The sequence below is a fragment of the Protopterus annectens genome, chromosome 7.part1, assembly GCF_019279795.1.
Source record: "Protopterus annectens isolate FY-2018-M chromosome 7.part1, PAN1.0, whole genome shotgun sequence".
Taxonomy (NCBI): domain Eukaryota; kingdom Metazoa; phylum Chordata; order Ceratodontiformes; family Protopteridae; genus Protopterus; species Protopterus annectens.
Window position 1 is genome coordinate 150,894,352 of NC_056740.1, and position 24,983 is coordinate 150,919,334.

Sequence of the window (24,983 nt, forward strand, 5' to 3'; positions counted from 1 at the left end):
TGTCGGGTGAGATACATCCCGAATGGGGCATTGTACTCGATCATTGGTCTGATAAGTGAAGAGTACAGGGAACAATGACCTCACTAGATCTGGATGTGAATCCCTTCATGATCAGGTGGGCAATGTAGAAGGTCTTTCTAACCACTTTAGCAACGTGAGTGTCAAAAGAAAGGCCACTGTCAACCTGGGTCCCCAGGTCCCTGATAACCTCTTCTGTGCTTAGTGGATTGCCACCTATATGGTAGCTTGGGGTTACTTTGTTTTTCCCGAAGGGTATGACTATACATTTTTGGCATTTAACTTCAGGCCATGGCTCTGGCACCAGCTATCTGTTTCCGTGAGTCCCTTCTGAAGGATATCCGTGTCCGATGCACTTTCCACTATGGCGCCCAGTTTGCAGTCGTCTGCAAACTTTGTCAGCCAAAGTCCTCCCATGTTGGCCTGTACTTCTGAGACGTAGATGCCAAACAATTGGGGGCCAAGGACCGAGCCCTGTGGGACACCACTTGTGACCGGCTTGGAGTCTGACATAGCGCCAGCAACTCTAACCCTGTGGGTTCTGTCCTTAAGCCAGTTTGCAACCCATCTTGTGACATATGGGTTTACATTTAAGCTGGTAAGTTTTTCTACAATACCTGAGTGGGGTATTGTGTCGAAAGCCTTTGCAAGGTCAAGGTAGGCTGTATGGACTGCCTTTCCCTCATCAATGGCCTTGGTGACTGTTTCGAAGAAGTTGACCAAGTTCAAAAGGCATGATCTTCCCTTGACAAAGCCAAACTGGGTCGGGTCCAATGTCTGCAAGTCCCCTATATCTTTGTTTATGAGCTCCATTATGATCCTCTCCATAGCTTTGCAGACTAGACTTGTTAAGCTTATGGGGCGGTAATTACCAGGGTCTGTAGAGGCGCCGCCTTTGTGGAGTGGGACTACAGTTGCCGTATGCCACTCCTTGGGCACGTATCCTGTGGTAAGGCTGAGATTAAACAGCTGCCTTATGTGCAGGTTTAATTCCTCATTTAGCTCGTGTAGCACAGAGCCGGGGACACCATCCGGTCCCATTGATGCTGTGTTTTTAGCTTTAGAGAGAGCAGCTTTCACCTGCGCATTTGAGATGTCCGGGAGGCTACACTCGGCTGGGATAGTTATCTCTCCTTTAGGGGGGGAGAGGGGGGTGAAGTTTGCACTGAACCTGTCTGCCAGTATGTTGGCAATGTCTGTGAGTTCAGTGATTTTTGTATCATTTTGGACTAATTCTGAGCATATCTGGGAGTTTCCACCCAGGTTCCTAACATAGCTGAAAAAGGCCTTATGATTGTCCTTTGAATCCATGGCAATTTTTCTCTCAAAATTGGCCTTAGTTGATTTTATATAATATATATTCACTAATATATATTAGTGAAACTTCCCAAATGAAGGAGTAGAGAGCTAAATAAGTAACCTGTGTCCCAGTCCGCTTTTGCAGACGCAAGCGATTAAGTTCAGTCAGGCAACAGTATAAGCATATGCATATGTCCAAGTATTATCCAAATATAACTTCAAAAGTGGTGTAGACCATTCGGTTCAAAAAATGTTCTGTTCCAAAGATTATTCAGTTCAGAAAAAATGCTTTATTCCAAAAGTGAGCGCTTTCGCAGAGAACACTTCCCCGCTTCATCAGACAAAGAATAAACAAATTGAAGTGGTTTAAAAAGTTAAAAGATACATCACGTGGTACTTAATTAATGGCAGCATCCAATACAACTCTATTTGGGATAACAGGTGAAGCATTTCATTTAAATACGAAATATCATTTATATTGTGCTAAATAAAAAGGTTATCCCCATTAAATGTATACATACAAACGATAAATCAATCTACACTGTTCTTAAACTAAGAGCCATTTTAAATTAATATATATAATCTAATAAAATGTTATATTATTTAAATTTGACTATATTAGTACAAAACCAAGATGAAATGAAGAAGTAATATATGCAATTAAATGCAATTAAATAACACTGAATGTACATGATATATACTAAATATGAATGTTGTTTAAGGCCTATCCAATAGATGTGTGGACCACCAGACAATATGTGTCTGTATAGACACATACGCTAAAAAGCATATACACATATATACAAACAGATATGTATATTTTTGTATATAACTATTCGACAATGCATGTATACCTATCGATAACCATACCTATTTAATATATACTAGTGTATAGATATAAATTTGAATATAAATGATGATAAAACAATGTGAATAAAATTTATACTCCTATACATGAATATAAATGCAAAAATTAATTGATTATAAAATTAATTAATTAAAAAAATTTTATGTGTATATAATAGATAATAAAAATAATAATAATAATAATGGTAATAATTAATGCAGACATGGTTTGCTGAATCTCATATAGACTGCCTGTATATTAATTATCGTAGTCTACGGCCCTTTAGGTGTGGTTTAATGGACAAAACCTCATTTAAACCACTACCCCTATGTGCAGCCAGTCTGCAAATCCATTGTAACTCCATCTGCTCAGTCAAATTAACTACATCCCCGAGCCTCTGATTTTCTGGTTGTATATGCAATATTTGATATAGAAAAGTTTGTGTCACCTCTATTCATGGTATGTTTTGCCAAAGCACTATACTCCTGTTTCCTGCTTAAGCAATACCCATGATCTCGTATGCGCTCCCTTAATGACCTGTTGGTCTTTCCAACATAAAATGAAAAACACTGAGTACAGTGTGCAATGTATACAACATGCTTTGTAGTACAATTGCCATCATACTGAATAGTCCAAAGTCGTCTTGTATCAGGGTGCCTAAAATAATGTGATTCATCTATATGAACACATTGTGGACATTTACCACATTTCATAGTCCTTTCAAACCCTGTTCTAGAGTAACCAATACCCCTGGGAATATAATGACAAAGATGTCTTTTCAAAGATTTCATGTTACTAAAAGTAAAAACTGGATGAGTGCCTACTATATTGGCTATTCTATCATCAGCTGTAAGAATATTCCAGTTCTTGGCTGTCGCATCTTGAACAATCTGTAAATTGCCACTGTATGGTAGTACTATATTTGGAGGTCTACACTTTGGTCCTGAATTATTATATCTTGTTGCGGCCTCATTTTCAGAAAAATAGGGTCTAGCCCTGTTGTTTCTTAGGACATTAATATCCTTGCAAGCTTCAACGATTTCCTCTTGGGTATAGCCTCTACTAACAAGTCCCACTCGAAGCTCCTCCAACCCTTCTTCAAAGTGTGTGTTCATAGTAGATAGTCTAGACACTCTCATTGCCTGACCTTTAATTATATTCTGAAAAAGGTGTGGATTGTGCATGCTTGTTCTGTGGAGGAAGGCAGGTTTATAACAAGCTTTGCGATGCACTTTAGTATTGATAGTATTATCAGCTCTAAATACAGTAACATCTAAAAAATCAATGCTTGTATCTGAAAAATCCATAGTAAATTTAAGAAAGGTGCTAGCACTATTTAACATATTGAAAAATTCATTTAAGGAATCAATAGACCCTGCCCATAAAAAGAAAAGATCATCAACAAATCTTTTGTATAACATAATGTTCAAATGCCCAATTATATGTATTTCCTCGAAGGTCGCCATGACCAAATTAGCGTAGCTGTTCGCACAGCTAGTGCCCATGGCGACCCCCTTAACCTGCCTATAGCAGACATCACAATACAAAAACACATTATTCTCAAGCACCAATTCCATCATTAGGGTTAAAAATTCAATTTTCCTTTTTGAATAACTTGAATGCTTCAATAGGTAGGTGTATAAAGAATGTATCCCCTCTTCATTAGGTATACATGTGAACAGGGATACTACATCCATTGTTACAAATAAAAATTCATTTACATTGCATACTGTGGAACTATTTAGACACACAAACAGATCTTTCAAAAATTGTTCAGAATCCTGTAATATATGACTCGAGGACTTGATGAAACATTTCATTTCTTGATCCAAAAAGACCGAAATAGGTTCCGTTAACCACCCAGAACCTGCCACAATTGGTCTTAATTCAGGTTGATGGGCATTCTTGTGAATTTTAGGAAGGCCAGATATAGTGGGAATCAAGGGATGTTCTATAAGCATGTATTTGGCCAATTCATCCGTTAGATGGCCCATGGCCTTACATTCCATGATAGTTTTACTGATATTTTCTTGCATTGAATAAATCATATCTATTGGAACCATCTCATATGCATCTGCGCCAAGTAAACCCAGCATTTTAGTATGATATATATATATATATATATATATATATATATATATATAGTTATACATATAGCTTACTTGATTCCTTTGCCTGTTTAACTTGGCTAATTTTTCTCTTTGACTGAAGCTAGTTGTTGTGTGTGTGTGTGTGTGTGTGTGTGTGTGTGTGTGTGTGTGTGTGTGTGTGTGTGTGTGTGTGTGTGTGTGTGGTTTGAATAGGAGAAAAGTCTCAGGATAAGGATAAAGAGACTTATCTAGTCCAAGTCAGGATTTAAGAAATGTAAATGTGGACAGAAAATGTCCATTACAGATGGGCACACGGAGTGTGTGTATTGTTTGGGTGCATTACACCTTCAGGAGACTTGTTCCATGTGCCACTCATTTAGTTCATGTGTTTTGCATGAGACAAGGAACAAACTAGTGGTTAGAGGCTATATAAAGTCTTCCTTTCAGGAACAATTGGAGGAAGGTCAGTCCAGTCATTCCAAGTCCTCAAAAAGTCTTCCACTACTGGGTCTTTGGAGCCAGCAAAATCTACCAGTTCCTCTGAGCCTGACAAACAAACAACTTCGGCGCCACTGACTTCGGAGGCGACAGTTGTCATTGTACGGAGCCAGTCCCTAGTACTGGAACCGGTAATTCCAATACTGAAATCACTAATACTACAATCTGTAGCTTCATCGGTCCCATCTTCTCGGTCCTCAAGGAGCTTGTCTGACATTGACGTGGATCGTGTGGTGCAGAAACTACTTCAGACACCGGCATTAGCCAGACTTTTGTCGGCTGCGACCCCTTGAACCTTGGAACCAACTAAAATCCTCCCTGCTACTTCTGTTCCTCCACCGATCTGACTTGAGGTTTAGGAGCCGGAGTGCTCGGAGCTGATGATAGTGGAGCGATCGGCACCGACACCTGCTCCAGGACTTTCAGAGCCGATATCTTTGACTACTTCGGTGCTGACTGAGGAGTCTAGGAGTGACACTCGCCAGTCAGGTCCGGGGAGGATAGTCGAACCGATATTTTGGGTCCAACTTTACCTCTCGGGGCTTTGGTGCTGGTGAGTTTGGCGCCTATCTCTGGCTCGGTGCCCATGGCTTTGGTGCCGAGGGAACCCACTGAGTCTTCAGATCCAGGGGTTTCTTTGCATCAGGACCATGGTGCCTTTGATGCCAGGAGTGGAGTATTATTCCCGCTGACAGCCACTTCATCAGGTCCGGCAGCTTCCTTCCCTAAAGCACCGGCGTCTACTTCTGCATCACAGATTCCACAGAAACGTAGAGACCCAGAGTCCCAGGAAGCCCCATTGGGTGAGCCCTGCTCTTCCGAGACCTCTCCAGAAGTTCCCACTGAAGAGGTACCTCGGAAGAGATTATGCAAGAGGAAGCATCTGGACTCCCCTCAGGAATCCGTCACTTCAGTCACTGATTTAGATGAGTCAAAAGGGTCCCCACTACAAGGGTCTATCTCTTTCGCAGATATCTTGGAGATCCTAAAACAGAGGGAGTGGCTGGCAGTCTATCAACCCTACTGATGATGAATCAGTCTACCTGAAGGCTTTCAAGTCTCAACCCTCCACCACTTGGGTGACTCTGCCTTTTGATGAACTTATAGACCTAGTTTGTAGGAAGGTGTTGGAGTCTCCAGATACAGTGGAACCTGTCCCTAGGAGGCCCAACAAGTTTGTTACTTCTCCATAGGACACGAAATTTCCTACTAAAGTTGTCCCTGTTGATGCTATGGTGGTGGAGCTGACCATCAAGAAGGAGTTATCTGAAACTTTATTTGTCTACCCCCAGAATAAAGATTCTAGGGTTATGGACAGATATGGGAAGCGCATGTTTACGTCAACGACCTTTGCCATTAGGTCACTGAATTATCTTACGCACTTCACTAGGCTACAAAGAGATCTCATTAAAGAGGTAGGAGATACTCTTCAGGGTTCAGTAGCTGTGGGGGTCTCAGACAAAGTATCTTCCCAGCTCTCTACCCTTAATTCCATAGTTAACTCGTCCATGCGTCTGATCTCGTATGCAGCTGATGGAACAAGTAGAGCAGCAGCTTCAGGCATTACTCTTAGGAGACATTCCTGGATGTGCTTATGTCCATTTGCGGATCTCTTTAAGTCATCTTTTATCAACACCCCTTTTGATGGCTCGTCCCTTTTTGGACTGAAAGTGAAAGAAATGCTTATCAGGAGTGAACAAGATGGAAACACTCTGTCTGCCGTCAGAGTCCGTTTTTCCACACCTACCAGACCTTATCCCAAAGGTCAGAAAGGAGGAAAGATGTGGTTCTGTAAAACTCAAGAAGCCTTTCAGGACACTCGTGGTGAACCCCCTCTAGAGGCAGAGGAGGGGCAATAATGGAAGACACTGTCCACACGGCAGAGGGGGTCCATAGAACCAGGTTGACAGAGATCAGTTCTTTGGAACCCTCTACCAGCACTCCTGAGAGGAGGCCCACCTGCCCACCTCTGGAGGCAGTCGGAGGACGCTTATCTTTGTACCCAGATGCCTGTCTAAAAATTTCAAAAGACAGCTGGGTACAAAGCATAATTTCCAGAGGTTACTCTATTCCCTTTCTTACCCACCCCCCCCGTAAAAAAGATCCTGGACATTCCACCCAGTCACAGGGAACAAGCAACCATAGAAATCTACAGGTTGATAAAAAAAAAGAGTCCTCCAACTGGTCCCGCAGACCAGATAGGATCCGGAACTTACTCAAGGTTCTTTTTAGTTAAAAAAAAAACAGGGGACTGGAGACCTATTTTGGATCTCAGCAGACTGAACAAATCTGTAAAAAAGACAAAGTTCCGGATGGTCACGCTACAGTCAATGCTCCTTTTTCTAGGGAAAGACAATTGGATGTGCTCAATCGATCTCCAGGATGTGTACTACCATATAAAAATGGCCAGGCCATCCAGAGATCACCTGCGCTTACGGCTGGGAGTCAGTCATTACCAATTTCGAGCTCTGCCCTTTGGTCTCACTACAGCTCCCAGAGAATTCACCAAATGTATGGCAGTAGTCACGGCTCACTTGAGATGCCTAGGATTCCAGGTGTTTCCGTATCTAGACGACTGCCTCCTAACTGCCACCACCAGGCAAGAACTCATACAAGCGAGGGACATGACCATGAATCTTTGCTGTCAGCTGGGGATTACCATAAATTTAGAAAAGTCTGCCTTATCGCCATCGCAACATACCGTGTTTATAAGAGCAGACTTAGACACCACCACAATGTCTGTGAAACTTCCACCAGAAAGGGTCTATGCTCTTCGTCAACAAGTTCTAACACTTATTTCAAGAAGAAAAGCCCCGGCATCTCTATAATTCTCAAAATATTAGGTACAATGGCGGCAGCAATCATTGCAATTCCACTAGGTCGAATGCACATATGCATACTCCAATGGCTCCTTTTCACACAGTGGTCTTTTCAAAATCTACTAATGTCTCATCAGATTATAATCACAGAGACCTGCAAAAAGGACCTACAGTGGTGGCTAACGTTGCATTCGGTAACGGTAGGCTGTCCTTTTGTGTTACCAACCCCAATTGCCACAGTGACCACGGATGCTTCCCTGATAGGGTGGGGGGGGGCATTATCAGGGAAGGACAGCCCAAGGCACATGGACACAACATGAGACCAATTTGCATATCAATGTCCTAGAGATGAAAGCGGTACTTCTAGCGTTGCTGTCCCTTCAAAACTCTCTCCCTCTAGGGACCATTGCAATCCAGATGGACAACATGTCTGTAGTTTGATACATCAACAAACAAGGAGGGACCAAATCTTACCCCCTATGCCGAGAGGCCCTGAGAGTATGGCAGTGGGCAACTTCTACCCAGTGCTTTCTGATAGCAACACACATCCTGGGGAGGTTCAGCGTGATAGCAGATAAACTGAGCAGGGCAATTCTACTGCTTCACGAGTGGTCCCTGAAGAAAGAAGTAGTGGAAAAGATATTCCGCAAATGGGGTCAGCCTTGCTGCGATCTCTTTGCAACCCCCACAAACACGAAATGCAGCAGCTACTTCACCCTAATCCCCTGCCCCCAGGCCTCCTTTATGCATTTCCTCCCTTTCCTCTGATACCCAAAGTTTTACAAAAAGCCAGTGTTCTGGGAAGGACCATAATTCTCATTGCCCCCTACTGGCCTCGTCAGATTTGGTTTACATTCCTATGACCTCATCTATTGGAAAAACCTTGGATCTTGGACCCAGTTCCAGACCTCCTGATTCATTCATCGGGGGCTCTTCATCCATCTCTTCTGTCCCTCAAACTGACAGCTTGGCTGTTCAATTCCAAATATAGCCAGGTTTCAGAATATTTTGGCTGCAGCTCAGCATATACTGATATCCTCCCACAAATCGTCCACTAGGAAATTGTATCTTAGCAAATGGAAAAGATTCTCAATATGGGGATTGAAAAAAATCACATTGATCCCTATTTAGCTCCTACATCTTCGGTTTTGGAATTTTTAACTGAACTATTTTATGAGGGGGCAGCTGCCGCAACCATTTGAGTCCAACTAGCTGCAATATCTAACTTTCACCTTGGTATTCAATGGTCTAATATTATGTCACATAGACTTTCCAAGGCATTTCTGAAAGGCACATTACATCTGAGACCACCCATTAAATCTCCGATTACCCCATGGGATTTAAATTTTGTTCTCTCTCGAATCATCCTTCCACCATTTGAACCAGCCTCTTCATGTGACTTGAAGCATCTGACATGGAAAACCATATTTATAGTAGCCATTACTTCTGCTCAAAGGGTTTCAGAGTTATAGGCCTTGTCCATTAAACCTCCATATATGATATTTCATAATGATAGAGTTTCTCTTTGGACAAATGCCTATTTTTACCAAAAGTATGTTCAAAGGCAAATCTCAGTCACTCTGTAGAGTTACCTGTCTTTTTCCCTAAATATGGCAATAACATGGAGTATATGCTGCACAAGCTTGATGCTCATAGACAACTTAGACATTATTTAGACAGGACTAGAGATTTCAGGAAAACAGAACAGCTCTTTGTTGCTTTCTCAGATTCCAAAAAAGGTGCACCTGTGATGAAAACCACCTTATCAAAATGGTTATCAGACTGTATTTCTTTCACTTACAGCTCAGTAAACACACCATTGCATCAAAAGATAAAGGGCCATTCTACTAGGGCTGTCTCCACCTCATTGGCTTTTACTGCCCGATTATCAATAGATACTATTTGTACAGCAGCTACTTGGTCAAGACCTCATACCTTCTTCACTCATTACAAAGTAGATATCGCCTCCAGGGACAGGGCTTCCTTTGTCCTTAACAATATACTCCAGTGAGCCACCTGAGAAAGATGGTGCTTGGGATGCTAACCCATCAGTAAGAATGACAGGCGAGATAGAACAACTTCACCTAAAGAAGTTATGTACTCACCATAACGTTCCATGTGAGTTGTTCATCTCTCCTTCGTTTTTACTTACGCCCAACTAAGCTTCTTGGGGACTGAGTATTCACCTAGTTCAAGGTTGTATTGACCTTTTTAAGTTTTCCTGTTATTGCTATATCAAGAGTGGCATGTAGTTTATTGGCAGCAAACACAATCTAAGGGACGCACCAGTGCATCATGGGATAGGGAGTAGGCCTGGAGCTGGTTGAATACCTAGAGCATTTGCAAGGTCAAGTCAGAGCCGAGGATTGGCTTTGGACCCATTAGTAAGAATGAAGGCGAAATGAACAACTCACATAGAATGTTATATGAGTACATAACTTCTTTTTTTCTCCTGATGTTTATGAAAAATTAAAGGAAAAGTTCAGACTGGCCCCAGAAAAGGACCCCGATTGTTTGACTGCTGCAGGGAGGCATGAATTAACCAAGGTACGGAATAAGCTGTTCTAGAAATATGTCCTATTAAACCAAATTGGGAGAAAATTACTGCATGTAAACAAGGTAAGGGAAAAACACTGGGTGACTATTTCGGGAGACTTAGGTAAGTAGTTTCTGCGCATTCTGTCATTGCAGATCCAATTGTAAATGCCAAGGCAGCTTTAAATTCTGCCTTTGTGCATGGACTAGAACCAAATGTACAGACATTAATTAAACAACATCCGGTAATGTGACAGGAAGAGGAGGTAGACAAATTAATAAAATATACAGAGCAATAATATGGATCAAGTAGACAAAGAGTTGCAGAAGAAAAGCTCATGCAATTACAAAATACAGAGTTTTAAAAAGGGGGCAGAGGCAGAGGTAGGCAGGGAAGAGGAAGAGCAACACATTTTTTAAGAAAACCAAGCTGGGATGGAGGGGTTTGCCACAGCTGTGGAAGGATGGGACACTGGAAATAAGAAAGCCCTAATCAGCAACTACATCAACAGCAGCAAACACTGCTGTGGCCAAAATCCTTCCAATGTTTCCGTACCTCTTCCATCCCCAGAGTGGCAGCAAATGTTAAGTGGCATATACTGACAACACTTGGGGGGAGGGGATGAGATAAACATAAAACTGTTAATGCTAGCAGATCAAGAAGAAACTTTTGTTAAGATAAAAGTAGAACAAAGAGATATTCCGTTTCTGATTGATGCTGGTGTGACTTGGTCTGTACTGAAAATAAATGATCAGGATAAAATTCCAATATCATCCGAAAAGGTGTCAGCAGTGGATGAAACTAACATGCCAACTATTTTCCTTTGTCTAAACCTATTACAGTCTCTTTAGGACCAATTGAAAGCAAACATTTTAAATATTTCAGGTCCAGTAAACTTAATGGGTAGAGATCTGCTTTGTAAATTGGGATGTACTATCTTTTGCACTGCAGATGGAGTTTACTTACATGTACTGGCTGAATCTGAGGAAACAATTGCCATACTGGGAGTTATTGAGGGAGGAAAAGGAAAACAATGCTCTGACGCAGACAATAGAATTCTGCAACAGGTTCCTGACTTTCTGTTGGTAAGACATTCTAATGAAGTAGGACCGCTAAAATCTGCTTCACCTGTAAAAATATGTGTTGATCCCAGAAAACCACTTCCTCGCATGCCAAAATACCCTTTAAAACCAAAAGCAGAGCAAGGAATCAAACCTATAATTGAATTTTTACTACAGCAAGGAATTATAACAAAAACACGTAGCTGCTGTAATACTCTCATTTTTTTAGTCATAAAACCAGGTGGAGATATGTATAGGTTTGTGCAAGATTTAAGAGTAGTCAGATTGTCATCCTTTCATACTCTCTAGTGCCAAATACAACAACCATATTGAGTTGCATCCCCATGAGCCACTTGTTTTTCTGTAGCAGATTCATGTTCAGCTTTTACATATGAAAAAATTAAATAAATTTGGCTACAAATGCAATAGGGGTTTGTTAACAGTCCCTCAATCTTTTCGCAGATTTTAAATCAAGACTTTGAACAAATTTGATGTCCATGCAAATCTTTACATGTACAATATGTAGATGATTTACTTATAGCTTCAGATTCATTAACGCATTGGCAGCAGGCTGCTATATATTTACTGACGGAGTTAGCAAAGAAGGGACACAAAGTATCAAAGGAAAAACTTCATTTGTGGTCACCTAATGTAAAATGTTTAGGGCATTTAATATCACATGGTGAGAGGCACCTCTTGTTTTCACTTGCTGAAGCCATCACAAAAGCACTCCACCTGGCTACTCAAAACACCCACAAGCCTTTATAAGTTTAGCTGTATACTGTAAACAGTGGGTACCAAATTATGCTGAGTTTGCTAAATGTTTGACTGATAATCTCAAACAAGACACACTAGAGCCTTTGTCCTGGTGAGAAAAGGAAGAAGGTGTTTTTACTTTCCTAGAGCAAGCCCTTGCTACCGCTCTAGCCTCAGGACTCCCAGATTATAAGAAGCCCTTCAATCTGTATTGCCAGGAAAAGGTAGAATATGCAGCAGGGGTACTAGTTATTTAACACGGTGATGCATTTCAGCCTATTGTATATTACAGTTCATTTTTTAGACTCGGTGGCTAGAGAATTACTGGGTTACCTGGAGGTGGTAGCAGCAGCTACACTGATGGTGGAGTAATCTGAAGCATTAGTCCTAGGATACAAACTTAACAGTTGCAGTTCCCTATGTGGTATCTGCACTTTTATTAAAATCTAAGATGCAGCATTTTTCAGCTGCCAGGTTGACCAAGTACGAGTTATTACTTATTTCAAACCCTTTGGTCACTATTGAATGGTGCCAGGTATTGAACCATACATCTCTTCTGACCATGGCAGGAGATGGTGTACCAAATGACTCCATAATTGTGACTAACCATATGCTTTCTCTTAGACCTGACTTAAAAGATACCCCATTGGACAAAACAGAAATTATATTGTTTGTGGATGGATCATGTGGAAGAGACAGAAATGCGAACCTCACTGTAGACATTGCCGTATGCTCTGAAAATACAGTATCATGTCAAGAAAGACTGAAAGGGGTTATATTTCTACAAGTATCTGTAATTTTTGCATTAATAAAAGTATGTGATATAGTTAAAAACAAGGTTGTGAATATTTATACTGATAGCCTTTATGGGTTCAGAGTAACCCATTGACTTTGGGGGAATTGTGGCGACAGAGAGGATTTTTAACATCAGCAGCTACTGAAATAAAGAATGGAAAGTTGGTGAAAGATTTATTGGATGCTTTATTGTTACAAAAAAGTTTAGCTGTAATTAAAGTGCAAGCTTATATGAAGAGAGACAGTGCCACTATGAGAAGTAACCAGTTAGCAGATCGTGCAGCTAAGCAAGCTGCTGGTTTGGATGTCTCTAGAAATTTTTTTAAAATTGTGCAGGAAACATCTGCAAAGTTTGACAGCCCTTGTAATTTTAATAATTTGATTACTTTGCAGAATGAAGCTCCAGTGACTGTGAAAAAGAAATGTGTCAATATGGGTTGTAAAAAGTATTCTGATTTATTGTGGAGACATCCTGATGGCAGGGTGGTAGGACCTTTGGCTGTACTTCCCTAGTTGGCAAGGGCATATCACTTACCAAGTCACATTGATAAGCATGGACTTCTTAATCTTATCCAGAGTGATAGGTTTGCCCCTCTTTCTCAGTCTCTAGTTAGCCATTATGTAAATAATTGTGACATCTGCTTGTCACATAATAATGGACCTCTTGTAAAAAACTCACTTTCTGCTTTGCCGCTGCCTAGGGGGCCTTTTGTAAATATTCAAATTGATTTTATACAAATGAAGGAATGTGCTGTGTTTTTATATATTCTAGTCATTGTCTGAGTTTTTTTCTACATGGATGGAAACTTATCCATGTGCTAAGTATGATGCTGAGACATTAGTGAAGAAATTGCTAAAATAATTTATTCCTAAATTCTGAACTCCACACAGTATTAATTCAGATAGGCGTACTCATTTTCCTGATGAAATTATTGAAAGACTGTGTTCTGTGTTTAAAATCTTTTTGCAGTTCATTGCCCCCACCATCTTCAGTCATCTGGCCTTGTTAAAACATCTAACCAGACTCTTAAAACTAGAATTAGCAAAATTTACAATGAAACAGGACTTAAAATAGTCAAGACGCTGTCTGTAAACTAAGTCCACATGACATTCTTATGGGCCGTCCCATGAGAATACCATCTTTCCCATCAGTGAGAAACTTTGAACTAGTATTTACTGATGAAGCTTTGCTGAACTATTGCTCAAAACTTGTTTCTATTTACAGACTTTTCATAATAGAACACTAGGAGTCCTTCCACAACTTGCTACAGCTCCCTGTCACGACTTGAGACTTGGAGAGTGTGTCTATTTAAAAGTATTCCAACACAGATCTTCTTTGGAGCAACAGTGGTGGGTGCCTTACGTCATCCTCCTAGTACTGAACTGAGTCTGCCCTTCGTATTATAAGTCAACCTTTCTGACATCCACCAGGCCGAATGATGATGGCGCCACACCTCCTTCTGATGATGTCACTAAGTCTCCTCCTCTTACTGCTTCCGATTGACATGATGGAACATCCATTTCTTCAAATGCTGCACCAGTATACCAATGACTTAAATGTTACAAACTGTTGGGTTTGTGGATTTGTGGCCTGTGATGCATTCCAGTGCTACATGTTCCTGATCAGCACTGATTTCAAAGTGCAAGTTACTATGGAAAATCAAACCTGGTGTAACATCACAGACTAAACGAAGAAAATATACTATCAGCTGGCCACATCAACAAGCGATGATACTTTTTACTCTAGAAATGGAACTGTGTGAGTGGGTTATAGCCATTGTAATTACACTTGCAATGAAACTGTAATGGCAACATTTAAATTGAGCACATATGAGTGTGGAAAAGGCATGGGAGTGTTAGACAATCACTATTACATCTGCGGAGATCATGCATACCCTTGGTTGCCAAAAAACTGGTCTGATTGTTGTTATGTGGGACAGATGACTCTAGCTATTTTTCATTCCTTCTCTATACTGGCCAGAAGGTTGCAAAACAAAAGAACTATGCACCCAGCTGAGCATGCTGTAGCTTTCTTCTTTCTGCAGTATGGCATACTTCATACTATGAATGAAGTGAATCAGTTGTCACTTATATTAGCTGAAATGGGTAAAAAAAAATCAGAACACAGCCACACGACAAACAGAATTGACTGAGGTTCGAGTCACAGCATTACAAAATTGAGTAGCCCTTGATTATGCACTAGCGTTGAAGGGCGGAGTTTACCATTTGATTGGAAAATGGTGCTGTACTTTCCTTTCAGACTTTTATGATAAGCAAGAGAAGATGGATGATTTTATGGAACAACTGGCCATTAATATAACTAAATCTGAGTCTGGCTGAACCTTGTTTGAGTGGTTGGGTGGAATATTTGGAAATGTAGGCTCTAGTATAATGCAGAGTTTGATTACCTTTGTCATAACTGTACTTTTCATAACTCTTGTATATTCAGTTATTAAAAATCTAATCCACTGCTTTGTGGGGGAAAAAGTACAATATACTGTGGTTGTTAAACTTGGACAAAAACATCCTCAGGCTTATATGTTTGATTACCAAAATAATTCAGAACAATTTGGGATTGTGAATTGTCTGTATTTCTGAAGATTTTAGTTTAAGCTGCTGCAGTGCCTGTCAACTTAATTCTATTAACAAAGGTCAGCTTGACCCTATTAACACATTAACAAGCAGATGTTAAATGTTTTCTTCTAGCTATGTAGACATTATAAGATTTGTGTATTTAGTTCTTGCTCAAAATGTGCTCTCAAATAAGCCTGTTTAAAATAAACACATAAAACATGTCTAGATAAGAATATATATCATTTGTCAAACTATCCTTCTTTCCATATATTTTGCAAGGTTTACTCTTTCCAGCCTTGAGAATGTACACAAATGGATTTTGTCTTAGTTGTGACAGCCTTAATCTTTGTATGAAACTTTTTTTTTCTGTTAGAAAGGTATAAAAGAACTTTTGACTGTGCGTGTTGTTGAATCTCTGAATATAGAGATATTCTGTATCATGATACTGTTATAATTAAAAATGTGATGTGTTGTTGTCAGTCTCGCTGTTATTCTCACTGGTGGGTCGGAACTGATGTGTCAGATTCTTCTCGTCCATCTCCCAAGCTTGAGGTCTTCAGTAAAGCTCTTGGGCCTTATTCTTTACCGATAATGCAACCCTGTAATTACCTCAGATTTTGTTTGCCATGCAGTGAAGAGGTTGGATTGCATAGCTGTGGGCTAAATCTGTAACTTTTTTTCTGGGTTTATATTATATTCTAGTATTCTTTTTTTCTATAGTTTTAGCTAAAATACTTTTCAGACTAGTTCTTTATTCTATTCTTGTTATTTTCCCTTAGTTGGCATCTGTTTTAATTAGAGGGTGTCTAAGGAACATCCATTTTTAATTAGAAGACATTCTTTTCTCTTTCCTCTTCCCTTCTGTTAAAAAAAAAAATATATATATATATATATATATATATATATATATATATATATATATATATATATATATATTCCCTTGTCCGTTTAAATTAGAGGACTCTTTCTTATCGTGTGTGTGTGTGTGTGTGTGTGTGCGCTGTCCATTTAAGTTCGTTTAAGTTAGAGGACTTATTCTTCTAGTCTAGGAGTGACTGTCTATCTTTGCCCTTTTTTTTTTCTTAATCATGTCACAAAAACAAGATAGTAAGCCCTTAGGTTTCAAAAAATGTGAAAAGTGCGGAAAAAAGATCCACCTTAGTGATTCACACATCTTATGTGTGTATTTCTTGGGGCTTCTTCATTTGTAATAGCCTTGTTCCATTTGCCACAATTTTAATCAAAGGGCATTAATGAAAGTAAAAACAAGCTTATTTTGAAAGGCCTTCTGAAGTCGACTTTCTCTGAGACTGTATCTCCTGAATCTTCAACGTCTGAGAAACCGACCAAAAGAGTTTCATTGGAGTTGAGATCCTCTTCGGAGCCGAAGTAGAAGGCTCCAAAGCTATCTGATCCAAAGACACCATCGGAGCAGACCTCGCCTCCTGGTTCCAAGGCTCCCTTGGAACGGAGAGTTTCATTGGAGCTGATTGTTACTACGGAACATAGACATAGGAGCCAATCACCTTCTTTAAAAAAAAGTTTTGTCTTGGCGCCCATCTTTACTGTTAGCTAGATCAAGGTCACCTACCCTGTCTACTAGGTCTCCCAGGAGCTTATTGATGAAGATGTGGATAGGGACGTAAAGAGACTTTTGACGACATCGACTTTAGCCATACTACAGCTGGATCGGAGTCCAAAGAAATCGGATCATACTCAGTCTCCCTGTTCTGCATGTGTTCCTCCTCTGATCCGTCCCCCTGTTTTGGAGCCGGAAGATTTCGATATCCAGGTTGTGTCGGTGTGGGGTCTTGAACCCATAAGTTCCTTGGATCTGATATCTGCCCCAAGTGTCTCTGTGCCATTGGAGCAGGAGACCTCTGGGAGCCGACACTGCCTCTGGGGGCTTCGGCACGGGTGAGTTCTGCTTCTATCTCAGCTTCAGAGCTTCCTTCTTCTTTCCAGAGATTCCTTTGACCCTGCTAGATTGTTTATTAGATCCTGGGAGTTGTTCTGAGCGAGGAAAGACTGCCTTCGAGGTGATGAGAAGGGTTTTGACTATTTCCCAGTTTGAGACACAGTCTTTTTCGGAACTTCCTCCGTCTTCAGTGTGGGTGTCTTTGTTTTCTTACATGCCCTCTCCACAGGTCCGAAGAGATGATAGGCTTCAGGATGTCCCTCAGGGTACAGCCCCCTCTTCCAAAACCTCTCCAGAGTATCTCACTGAGGAGGTCCCTTGGAAGAGGACATGCAAGAGGAAGCATCTTGACTCCCCAGAGGAGTCTATCACATCTGACACCGACCTCGATGAAGCAGAAGGGTCCCCACAATCACCTCCTGAAGATGTCACCTTTGGAGACATCCTTGTAATCTTAAAACAGAGAGGTGATTGGCAGTCCTCCACCTCTTCGGCTGATGAGTCCCTTTGCGTCTTGCCCTTCAACTTCTTGGGTGACTCCTCCTTTCAATGAGTTTGTAGAGTTAATCTCTTAAAAGGCTTGGGAGACCCCAGACATCATAGACTCTACTCCTAGGAGGCTAGATAAGTACATTCCTGCACTGAAAGAAAAGGGCTTTTTAACAAAGGGTGTAGCAGTTGATACCATGGTCGTGGTGGTGGCCACTAAGAAGGAACTTTCTGAAACCAGTTCCTCTTTCCATCCTCCTAATAAGGACTCTAGGACTATGGATAGGTATGGGAAGTGTGTCTTCTTATCAGCGACCTTTGCTTTGCGGTCTCTAAATTATCTCACCCAGTTCACTAAATTGCAGAGAAACCTGATAAAAGAATTATCAGAGTCCCTCCAAGGAGCTGTAGCTGATGCGGTAGCAGAAAAAATCAATGCTCAGCTCGCCACCTTGAATTCAGTTGTCAGTTCGTCCATGAAACTCATATCTTATGCAGCAGATGGAATGAGTAGGGCAGCAGGCGCAGGTATCTCTCATAGGAGGCAGGCCTGGATGTGCTTTTGCAATTTTGTGGAGCCCTTTAAGTCTTCCTTCATTAACACCCCTTTTGACGGCTCTTCTCTTTTTGGGCCAAAAGTGAAGGAAATGCTCACCAGGTGGGAGCAAGAAGGCAAGGCCTTATCTGCCATTGGAGTGTGTCTTTCTACTTCTATCAGACCCTTTCCCAAAGGTCAAAAAGGTAGTGGAAAAATGTGATTCAGAAAATCTCAAAGGTCTTACCAGGATACTCAAGGTGAAAGTTCCCCTAGAGGCAGAGGTGAGAATAATAATGGAAGACATTATCCTCACAGCAGAGGTGGCTCGCAGAATCAGGGCTCCAGAGAATCTTTCTTTGGGAGACCCTTGCAGCTTTCCTGAAGGAGTACCTGATTGCTCTCCTCCAGAGGCAGTTTGGGGACTGTTGTTTCTGCACCATGAAACCTGGCTAAAGATAACAAACTACAAACGGGTGCAGGACATAATATCCAGAGGATATATCATTCCCTTCTCCTTTCCTATCCCCACAAACAAGTCAGTTTCTGATGTTCCACCCAGTCAAAATGAACAAGCAACATTAGAAATCCAAAAGTTGCTAAGAAAAAGAATCATCCAAGAAGTCCCAGCAGACCAGAGAAGATCCGAAACTTGGATTCTGGACCCTGCTCCGGACTATCTGACTCATCCGTCAGGAATAGCCCATCCAAACCTGGACACCCTCAAACTGATAACTTGGCTGCTGCAACTCCCCTAATTGCCAGGTTTCCATCTCTTTCCTGTCCAGTCAAGCTTATTTTATTGTCGTCTCATAAAACATCTACTCGAAAATATACAAAATCAAATGGAAGAGATTTGTTTTATGGGCCAACTGTAACAAAATAGATCAGGGGTTCCCAAAGTATGAGCTGTAGCACCCTGGGGAGTTGCGGCTTCCTCACAGGGGTGCCACGAACTAATACGCTTAGCTGCAAAATAAACCGTGAACAGTTTGCGGTTTATTTTGCAGCTAAGCTTATTAGTTCGCGACAAACTAAGTCTAGACTTACACTGTAGCTTTTTAGCAGAACTGACATCAGGTATAGCAGCGGTCCCCAACCACAGGGCCGCAGACCAGTACCGGGCCGTGGAGCACTTGGAACCGTGCTGTCAGGTAAGTGAATGCCTGTATGAGTGTGTGTGTGTCTGTCTGCATGTGTGAGTGAATGCATGCATGAAAGCAAAAGAGTCTGTGTGTGTGAGAGAGATTGGGAGAGTGAGAGTGATGTGTGAGTGAATGCAGGAATGAATGAAGAAGTGGCTGTGTCTGTGTGTGTCTGTGTGTGTGCGTGTGTGTGTGTGTGTGTGTGTGTGTGTGTGTGTGTGTGTGTGTGTGTGTGTGTGTGTGTGTGTGTGTGTGTGAGATCGGGAGAGTGAGAGCGATGTGTGAATAAATGCAGGAATGAATGAAGAAGTGGCTGTGCAATCGGGAGAGTGAGAGCGATGTGTGAATGAATGCAGGTATGAATGAGGAAGTGGCTCTGTGTGTGTGTGTGTGTGTGTGTGTGTGTGTGTGTGTGTGTGTGTGTGTGTGTGTGTGTGTGTGTGTGTGTGTGTGTGTGTGTGTGTGTGTGTGTGTGTGTGTGTGTGTGTGTGAATGAATGCAGGTATGAATGAGGAAGTGGTTGTGTGTGTGTATGTGTGAGATCGGGAGAGTGAGAGCAATGTGTGAATGAATGCAGGTATGAATGAGGAAGTCACTGTGTGTGTATGTGTGAGATCGGAAGAGTGAGAGGGATGTATGAATGAATGCAGGTATGAATGAGGAAGTGACTGTGTGTGTGCATGTTTGAGATCGGAAGAGTGAGAGGGATGTATGAATGAATGCATAAGTGGGCGTGTGGCATGTGGGTGTGAGATCAGGAGAGTGAGAGCGATGTATAAATGAATGCGTAAGTGGATGTGTGGTGTGTGGGTGTGACAGAAAGAGCGATGTGTGAATGAATGCAGGTATGAATGAGGAAGTGACTGTGTGTGTGTTTGATCAGGAGAGAGTGAGAGCGATGTGTGAGTGGATGCAGGTATGAATGAGGAAGTGACTGTGTGTGTGTGTTTGATCGGGAGAGAGAAAGAGAGAGAGTGATGTGTGAGTGAATGCAGGTATGAATGAGGAAGTGTGTGTGTGTGTGTGTGTGTGTGTGTGTGTGTGTGTGTGTGTGTGTGTGTGTCACGGGGGGAGAGAGTGAAGAGTGAGAGTGATCCCTGGCAGCAGCAGCAATGAGGTCTGTGTAAGTCTGGACCATACCACTGAACACATACCTCTCACCCTCTTAGATCAAGAAATTTATACAAAGCCAAAAATAGTGGTAGTACAAAGGCACAAAATAGGGACACTTTTAAGTACTGCTCTCACAAACTTAGAAAGTTGATAGAAATGCAGGTTTTGCATTATCATGAATTTTCTGAAGGGTATGAAGTATGAAATTCAACTGTCTGTCACTGTTTTCTGACTTCAACCTCAGTGATTTGCCAGTGATTTGCCAGAAAACAACAATTTTATGAGAAAAAGACCAAAAAATATAAGGCAAAAATCTATACAGTTGAGAGCTATGCCGGACGGAGCCAGATAATAAGGACAGATTTTAAATATTGCTCTTATAAACTTAAAGTTAATAAGGTTGCCATTATTTTACTTACCTCTCAACCATAGTAGATCAGTGTTATGCTGTTAAGCAGAATGTACACTTTTTTTTTTGGTAATTGTCTTTTTATTGTACTTTTGAGCTTTTCTCCCCAGGTCTCCTAGTCCAGTCGGGTAGCCTCGTCAAATAAGTAAATAAAATATGCACTTAATGTGCGCCGCGGGGGGCACCTTGGGAAAACCTGGATTCAGCAAGGGAGCCGAGAATTGAAAATGTTTGGGAACCACTGGAATCGATCCTTTTAAAACATCAGTTCACATTATTTTACAGTTTCTGTCATAGCTTTACAATGGCGGAGCAGCTGCAGCTACTATTAGAGTTCGGTTAGCTACGATTTCTAATTTTCATATAGGAGAAAATGATCGTCCTATCATGTCACACAGACTTTGCATAGCGTTTTTGAAGGGCACTATTATGTTAAGACCACCATATAAGCATCCAACACCCCCTTGGGATCTCAATTTCATCTTATCTAATATCATTTTTCCCCCTTTTGAACCTTCAGCTACAAGTGAGTTAAAATATCTCTCCTGGAAAACTCCCTTTTTAGTGGCTATTACTTCAGCCAGAAGAGTATCTGAGTTGCAGGCTTTGTTGACATAACCTCCATACCTAGTCTTCCATAAAGACAGAGTATCGTTACGCACGAATCCATCTTTTTTGCCCAAGGTTGTGTTGGAAAATATCCTTAACCAATCTATAGACCTCCAGTTTTTTTTTCCCAACTTTCAAAATAAAGGATTGTATTTGTTGCATCTCCTAGATGTTCATAGATAGTTACATTTTTATTTACATAGAACTTCTGAAATAAGAAAATCAGATCAGATTTTTGTCTCTTATTCTGATATAAAAAAGATCACCAGTTTCAAAAGTTACTTTATCTAGATGGCTAACATTATGCATATCCCACATTTATAACTGAAAGAACAGGGCTCTCCCAAATGTGGTTAAAGGTCATTCCACTAGATCTGTGGCCACATCTGCAGCTTTTCAGGCTAAATTACCGCTGGATAATATCTGCGCTGCAGGTACTTGGGCAAAACCTCATACCTTTATTACTCAATACAGAGTGGATTTGGCCTCTAAGAGTAGAGCCTCTTTTTGCTCTATTCTGTGGTTCTGATGAATATTCTTCCATGAGCCACTGAGAGTTTAGTTGTTGAGACATGGTCCCACCAGTGAAAATAAAGGCGAGACTGACAACACATAAAGAAGTTATGTTCTTATAGATTCATTGTTTGGTATTAGGCTATCGGCCCTAGGGCCTATACAAGCCTAGCCATAACAATTCCCTGGCTATTTCTTCCCACAATATTTACTTCCCTGGACCCCTGTCTAGCAGGGTGACGGACGTGATCCCCAGGGTGAATTTCCTATCTCCCATCCAATCGTCAGGTTCCTTTTGAAGAGGGCCAAAGAGGTGCTCTGCTTGACATGTATGGGCAGTCTATTTCAGTCTGGGGAGTCTGTGGGTCAGGAACCTATTCCTCTAGCATGTTTTGTTCATTGTGATGACAAGGTTTAGATCCTTGGAGCATGTGGCTCTGAGGGATTTCTTTAAGTGTAGCATGTCCAACAGCTCTGGGTTTGACATGGCCTTGTATGTTAAGCAGAGATCGCCTCTGAGTAGACGATATGCGACAGAGTATAGCTGGAATTTTTTTTAGATGGTCAGCATAGGGCATCTGCTGTAGGCCTGTGATTCTTTTAGCAAGGTATTTCTGTGTCCTTTCCAGTTGTTGTAGATGTCTTGAGAGGTACATACCAAACAGAGCATTGTATTCTATAATGGGTCTAATGAGGGATAAGTACAGTGGGACAATGACCTCCTTTTTTCTGGATGAAAAGCCCTTAGTGATGAGGTGTGCCACATAGAAGGATTTCATGACTGTTGTGATGTGGTTATCGAAGGTGAGACCACTGTCCACCTGTGTCCCTAAGTCTCTTATCACACTTTCGGTGTTTAGTGTGCTGCCACCTATGTGGTAATTCACGGGTACATGTTTTTTCCCAAAGGGATATACATTTCTTGGCACTGAACTTGAGCCCATGGCTATGGCAGCAAGCATCTGTTTCTGTAAGGCCCTTTTGTAGAATATCCACATCATTTGGGGATTCAGTAATGGCTCCCAGTTTGCAGTCATCTGCGAATTTTGTTAGCCAGAGTCCCTTAGTGTTGGCCTGTACTTCAGAGAAGTAGATGCCAAACAAGAGCAGTCCCAGGACTGAACCCTGAGGTGCTCCACTTGTCACTTGTGTGGAACTGGATTTGGAGTCGGCTACTTTTTCAGTGTGGGTTCTGTCAGTAAGCCAGTTGGCAACCCATCGAGTGATGTAGGGACTAATGCCCAGCTTAGTAAGTTTATCTATGATTCCAGAGTGGAGGATGGTGTCGAAGGCCTTGGTGAGGTCCAGATAGGCTGTGTGGACCGCCTTACCCATGTCCATAGCTCTGGAAATTTATTCAAAGAAGTCAGTCAGTTTCAGGAGACAAGATCGGCCCTTCACGAACCCAAACTGGGTGGGGTCCAGTGTTTAAAGGTTGCCAATGTCTTTGTTTATAAGTTCCATAATAATACGTTCCATGGCCTTGCAGATCAGGCTCATCAGACTGATGGGGCGGTAGTTCCCAGGATCCAAGGTGGATCCCCCCTTGTGTTGTGGGATAACTGTAGCTGTGCGCCACTCAGTGGGCACGAAGCTTGAGGTGAGGCTATGATTAAACATGACACTTAGGTGAGGTGCCAGTTCATTTTGTAGTTCATGTAGTACACAGCCTGGGATGTCATCTGGTCCTATGGATGCTGTAGTCTTAGCTTTGGAGAGTGCAGTTTTTACCTGTGTGTTCGTTATTACCGGAATTTGGCAATCTTTCGGTATTGAGATGGGCCCTTTAGGTGGTGAGATGAGGATGAAGTTGGCGCTGAATCGATCTGCCAGGATATTGGCAATATCCTTGGGATCAGTATATTTAATGCCATTCTGTTGTAGCTCAGAGCAGATCTGAGCATTGCCATTTAGATTCTTGACATAGCTATAGAATGCCTTGTGGCTGTCTTTGGAATCTTTGACAATTTTATTTTCGTAACTAGCTTTGGAGGATTTTATGAGGAATCTCAGCTTCTTACTGAGGCTGGTGAGGGAGCTTTTTGCATCCTGGGATTTTCCTCTTTTCTGCAACAGTTTCTTCCTTTTGTTGTAAAGTTTGTTTATGGCACGGGACTACCAGATTGGCTTCCTTTTTTTGGAGGAGAGCATCTTGGTTCTATTTGGGATGGCATGATTCATGCACGAGCGGATGTTCTCGTACAGTGCCTTAGTGTAGGATTCAGCAGTCGAACTTTCAGATCCTGTCTGCATGGGTGTCATGAAGTTTGTCAATTCTGACTTGAGTAGCATGAAGTTGGCTTTGGAGAAGTTTTTTACAGAGGTTTCCTTACTGGGAGGTGGTGAGAGATGTGGATGTCAAGGGTGATTAGCTTATGGTCAGACCTGACCAACGAGGGGGTGACCAGAGATGTGGAGCATTAATTTCCCATGTTGGTAATGGCCAGGTCTAGGATATTGGAGCCTCTGCTGGGACTATGGATTAGTTGATCCAGGGCATTGGAATTTACGAATTCCAAGAAACGTTGGGCAAAGGTGTTGGTACATGAGTAGTTTTCCCAGTTAATGGCAGGATAGTTGAAATCACCCAGTATTAGGGTGTTTGGTTGTATCTTAATATTTTCCAGTATGTTTAGAAAGGTGTAGTGAGAATCTTGGGGCTTGGTGGGGGATCTATAGCAAGCTACAATTTGGATTGCAGTCTTACCTAGTGTTAGTTGCACCTGGAGAATTTCAGATGCATTTTGTTGGGCAGCTAGCCTGGTGGTGTAAATATCCTTGGTGAATATCGACACACCTCCACCTTTAATGTTTTCTTACCGTAACATTCCATGTGTGTTGTCCATGTCATCCTTTATTCTCACAACCCACCCTCCATGCCCCCTGTCTATATGCCTGATAGACCAAATAGCACAACTGGGATCCAACAAATCCATATAGCCTCAGAAAGTATACTTTC

General features: G+C 41.6%; 1 protein-coding gene across 1 annotated transcript in view; it reads left to right on the forward strand.

The window, feature by feature from the left end:
* Positions 1-24,983, forward strand: part of LOC122807561 (sodium- and chloride-dependent taurine transporter-like) — a 1,013,243-nt gene that overhangs the window by 596,316 nt on the left and 391,944 nt on the right. The window lies entirely within an intron of this gene.